This window comes from Macaca fascicularis, chromosome 2 (genome assembly GCF_037993035.2).
Source record: "Macaca fascicularis isolate 582-1 chromosome 2, T2T-MFA8v1.1".
Lineage (NCBI taxonomy): Eukaryota > Metazoa > Chordata > Mammalia > Primates > Cercopithecidae > Macaca > Macaca fascicularis.
Window position 1 is genome coordinate 115,072,373 of NC_088376.1, and position 6,000 is coordinate 115,078,372.

A 6,000-nucleotide genomic window follows, 5' to 3' on the forward strand; every position below is an offset into this window, starting at 1 on the left:
AAACACCTGACAACAACAACAACAACAAAACACACCTCTTTCGTGGAGAAGGAGCAGAGGGGAGGAAGGAGAGAGGGCCTGAGGGAGGACAGTGGGAATGCAGAGGAGTGGACAAGGAAAGAGTAGACTGGACTTGGGACACAGAAGATGAGGGAGAAGAAGGAGGCAAGGATAGCCCCTGTGTCTTTGGCTTGACAACTGGGTGAATGGTGGGGCTGTTTACAGAGATGGAAGATTGAGTGGGGAGCAGGGGCTTTGTTTTGTTTTGAGGGGGAATGATGAGCCAGATATTTTTGTTGGATGCATTAAATGTGAGATGCCTGTTGGACATCAGAATTGAGTAAGCACTACCTCTAACAACTCTGTTGCCCTCTCCACCTCTTCCCCCTATAGTTCATTTTCCACACAGCAGTGGGGCTTGGGGACTTGTTTTAAGATACAAATCAGATCCTGTCCCTTAAATCTGCAAGGACATCCCCTTGCATTGAAGATCAATTCTTTACCCCACTTGACCCTGACAACCGCTCTTTTTCATTTATTACTCTCCAAACCCATGGCCTTTCTTTTGTGCCACGCACAGATGTGTATTCTGCCTCAGGACCTTTGGACTTGCTATCCCGGCCACCTGGACTGCTCTTCTCCCTGCTTTTTGGATGGTGTGCTCTTTCCTATAGAGGCCTCCCTGGACTCCACTATCTAAAATAGAGAACCTCTCCCTCATCTCATCAGTTATTCTGTGTCCTCTCATGGTTTGCTTTCTTTTCTTTTCCTCTTCTTTCTCTTTTTTTTCTTTTTCTTTCTTTTTTTTTTTTTAGACGGAGTCTCACTCTGTCGCCCAGGCTGGAGTGCAGTGGTGCGATCTCGGCTCACTGCAACCTCTGCCTCCTGGGTTCAAGCGATTCTCCTGCCTCAGCCTCCCGAGTAGCTGGGATTACGGGCGCACACCACCACGCCCAGCTAATTTTTATTTTTATTTTTTTTTAAGAATTATTTTTAGTAGAGACAGGTTTTCACCATGTTGGCCAGGCTGATGTTGAACTCCTGACCTCAGGTGATCCGCCCACCTCGGCCTCCCAAAGTGTTGGGATTACAGGCATGAGCCACCGCACCCGGCCATGGTTTGCTTTCTTTATAGAACTTTCCCATACTCTAATTGCATTGTTTACTTACTTGTGTATGTATCCATTATCATAGGAGCCCTGAGTTTGGGACTGGTTTGATCACCTTTTCCCACTGCCTAACTCAGCACAGTGTAGATAGAGCAAGAGCTTAATAAACACATGCCCAGTGAACATTCCTGAACAAGCCGGGTTCATGGAGTGACAGACGCATACTGCAGAAGTTTGGGGAGTGAAGGGGAAAGAAGGTTGTGGAGGCAGGACATATGGATGACTCCTTACCGAAGCATTCCTGAGAAAGGGGAGAGATATCTGGCAGGTGTGAGTTGGGAGAATGAAAAGCAGGCTTATATACTGATGGATGACCTGGTGCCAAGAAAGAAACAGCAGAGCCCAGAGGAGAGTGTCTCTGCAGGAACAAAGTCCTTGTGGGGTGCTGAGCACAGGTGGAGAACCTGGTGGGCAGAGGTAGGGACTGCAGGAGGTGGGGGTGGTGTGATGCCTGACAGCAAGTCAAGTCTTCAGCTCAGGAAGTGGAAGCGGTAGCTCTGGAGACTGGGACAGGGAAGAGGAGGTCTGACTGCCACACGCTTGAGAAAGAGAAGCCAGGGTAGAGGCTGACAACAGGGGCTGCAATGACTTTATTTATTTACTTTTATTTTATTTATTTATTTTATTTATTTTGAGACAGAGTTTTGCTCTCATCGCCCAGGCCGGAGTGCAATGGTGCGATGTTGGCTCACTGCAACCTCCACCTCCTGGGTTCAAGCGATTCTATTGCCTCAGCCTCCTGAGTAGCTGGGATTACAGGCACCTGCCACCATGCCCGGCTAATTTTTGCGTTTTTAGTAGAGACGAGGTTTTACCATGTTGGCCATGCTGATCTCGAACTCCTGACCTCAGGTGATCCACACTCCTCAGCCTCCCAAAGTGCTGGGATTACGGGGGTGGGCCTGTAATCCATGCCCAGCCTGTGATGACTTTAAAAGAACCAGGCTGCCCTGCTATTCCAGGCCTTCCAGCTGGGGAGTGACTCCCACAGCTCCTAAAAAGTGAGTAGTGACTTGGTTTAGCTAGACTGTTAGGACAGAGGCAGAAAAAGCAGTGAGCAAAAAGTCACGGTCTGATGGGGGAGGCAGATTCAGTGATGGACGATGGCCATGCAGTACCACTGGGGCTGTGTTAGGGATTGGCCCAGAGTGAAATCCCAGCTATTAGGCAAGGGGGAGTCGGTGACAAGAATGAGGAACTTTGGCTGTGACTTGACCTGTTCAGGAGCCAAAGGGGGCCATGACCTGGAGCCACTGACCTGTCATGCTTTTCTTTTCTTTTTCTTTTTTTTGAGATGGAGTTTTCTTCTTGTTGCCCAGGCTAGAGTGCAGTGACCCAATCTCAGTTCACTGCAACCTCTGCCTCCCAGGTTTAAGCGAGTCTCCTGGCTCAGCCTCCTGAGTAGGTGGGATTACACGCGCCTGCCATCACACCTGGCTAATTTTTGTATTTTTAGTAGAGATGGGGTTTCACCATGTTGGTCAGGCTGGTCTCGAACTCCTAACCTCAAGTGAGCCACCATGCCCAGCCCCTGTCATGCTTTTCAAAGTGGGATGGATGATAGGGCCATCCATGTCTATAAAGATAGTATTCTTTCTAGGAATAGTTTTCTTTATTTCTCCTTTCTTTCCTTTCTTCCTCCCTTCCTCCCTCCCTTCCTTCTTTTTCTTCCTCCCTCCCTTTTTCACTCCTTCTCCCTTTCATAAATGGAAACTTACACTATATGAACTCTTCTGTAACCTGATTTTATGCATTTAATCATAAGTTGTGAACATCTTTCTCTGCTCATGAAAATCTTTTGTAATCCTAATCTATTTTACATATTTTGAAACATTATTTTGAGAAGAGGTCAATAAATATCACCAGATGTCAAAGGAGTCTCTGGCACACACATACAAAAAGGCAAATAACTTAACCTTTCCTCGAGGGTTGACACACTCTCACCCTTCATGAATGAGTGGTTCTTGCCTCATCTCAAATCTGCCTGGAGGCCGGGGTCCATTTGCCTCCTCCATGGAGTAGCCTTGGGCAGAGCCACTATCTGGACCCAGCAAAGCATCAGCCAGGTGTCTCTCAAATGCCTTGGGCACAAGGCAGAGAAAGATGTGAGCCTGGGTGACAAGATAGGGCTGGATAGGGCTGGATGTGATCAGCCCAACCCATGTGACCTGCAAGGGTGTTGTCCAGGCCTTGTCCAGACCCATCACCCAGTTCAAAGCCCAAGTAGAATCCCATAGTGTCTCCTCAGCAAAGTGATGGGGTTGGAGACACCTGGGGTTGTTTTTGTAGTTCCTATCATAGTCCCAGGAGTATGTGGGGACCTGATACATGTTTGAGGAATTAAATGTGCACATTTCACAAATCCAGGAAGATGACAGAATCAGGGTCAAGAAGCCAGCTGGCCTGGAGGGATTTCTCAGAGATAAGAGTCAGCTCTTCTCCTGGACCCAGAGCCTTGCTTGCCAAGCCTCAGTTCCCAGCGTAACATGGGGATAAAAATAGTAATTACCTCCTGGGGCTAAACTGGAAAATTTGAGTAAAGCACTGAACACTATGTTAAGTACACAGTAGGTGCTCAATCATTGTTAGTCCCATCCATGCATCTTCCCCACAAGGCCTCAGGGGAGGGAGACAGGGCTTGGGGAAAGAAAGTCAGTGGCAAGTGGATGCTAAAAATAAGGACAAGATCCAAAGAACAACAAGCGAAAGCCAAGGTGGAGAAAAGTGGCGTTCCTCACGGGGGCTGGGGCCCCTCAGCCTCTGAGGTTCCAGAGAGACAGGACTACCAGTGTTTTCAGGTAAGACGGACTGTGAAGATTATCAGAACCAGGGTGTTTTATCTGGGTGTTTTACCCCCACAAGAGAGAAGTGTGTGTGAGGGGGATGGGCTTTGGAACTTTGGATCTGCTTAGAACTTTCTGAGGGAGGGGCTACCTGATTCTGTGTGTCCCTAGAAGACAGAGCTGTGACTGAGGACAGCAAATGCCAGCTTCATGGACAAGGGACATTTTTGCAATCAGAATTCCCTCCAAACTATGGGCTGCTCCCAGAGGCAGTGAGCTTCCTGATACAAGGGTTGTGCCAGCAGCGACTGAATGACCTGGGGTTGGGGGTTTAAAAATGGATGGAGGGAGCCAGCCATGGTGGCTCACGCCCGTAATCCCAGCACTTTGGGAGGCTGAGGCAGGTGGATCACTTGAGGTCAGGAGTTTGAGACCAGCCTGGCCAACATGATGAAACCCCGTCTCTAGTAAAAATACAAAAAATTGGATGGTTGTGGTGGCAGGCACATGTAATCCCTGCTACTTGGGACGCTGAGGCAGGAGAATTGCTTGAACCCAGGAGGTGGAGGTTGCAGTGAGCTGAGATCACGCCATTGCACTCCAGCCTGGGCAACAAGAGTGAAACTCTTTCTCAAAAAAAAAAAAAAAAAAAAAAAAATGGAGGCCGGGCGCGGTGGCTCAAGCCTGTAATCCCAGCACTTTGGGAGGCCGAGACGGGCGGATCACAAGGTCAGGAGATTGAGACCATCCTGGCTAACACGGTGAAACCCCGTCTCTACTAAAATAAAAAAAAAACTAGCCGGGCGAGGTGGCGGGCGCCTGTACTCCCAGCTACTCGGGAGGCTGAGGCAGGAGAATGGCGTGAACCCGGGAGGCGGGGCTTCCAGTGAGCTGAGATCCGGCCACTGCACTCCAGCCTGGGCAACAGAGCCAGACTCCGTCTCAAAAAAAAAAAAAAAAAAAAAAAAGGAATGCAGGGTGGGAAAATAGAGTTAAGTTCACTTCCCGCCAGGAACTTGGGATTCAAAGCTCCTGGTAGAAGGAAAGGGCGATGGGCTGCATGCAACGCCAGGCTGATGCTCCAGTATCTGTCAGAAGAGAGTTCCAGCAGAAACTGGAAGGTGCGGCCTATTCCTCAGGTCATCGCGCGCACGCCCCTCTCGGCCCCAGGCCTGATCACCCTCTGGGGGCGCACCTGGCCCACCTAGCCCAGGAGTGAGCCGGGATGTGAGCCTATCGTCCGCAAGGGGGCAGAGTGGGATCGCGGATGGAGTCTGGTGCTGCAGCTGGGCTATAGACAGGCAACGTGCCGCTCCCCTCCCGCCGGAGACTCTTGCAGCCTCCCAGGGCTTTCACAGCTGCGCTTCTCAGCACCCTCCACCGCCCCCAGCTCCAGATTCAGTGCCTGTCTGTCCATTTTGAACAGGTTCTCTAGGCTGGGTCAGGTCTCCCTCAGCTCCAAGTTCCTGGTGGTGGTGGTGAGGTGTCTTCACCCAGAGAGGGTTCAAGGCAGAGGAAGTAGAGCCCGTGGTCATCCCTGGGCACAGCCCATCCTGGCCCACTTTGGAGTTACCCAAGGGCCATGCCTCTTGTGGGTTAAAGGAACAGGCTTTGGCATCAGACAGACTTGGTTTTCGATTCTGATTGCCACTTACCAGCAGAGCGACGTCACCTCTTGGAGCCTCAGCCTCCTGCCACAGTGGAGGCAAGTAGCATCAGGGCTGAGCAGGCAGGAAGCCTCCCGGAGCCTCACTGTGCATTCGGGAGGCCTGCAGTTTTGATTGTGAGACCGCACAGCAGCCTTTGGAAGGGGTAGTGTTTTTATCACCCCACTTCACAGATGGGGAGATGGAGTCCTTGGGCATGACTGGCTAGAGGTCCCAAAGCCAAATGGAGAGCTACTGCAGTCCAGACACCTACCAGAATCTGGGGGAGCATGGGGTGGTTTGTACCCAGTGAGGCCATGGAGGGGCCTTGTGACAGTGACTGCCATGTGATGGGAGAAGCCCGTGGCCTCCATGGTCAGTGGATGCCCAGAGTGAGGACAT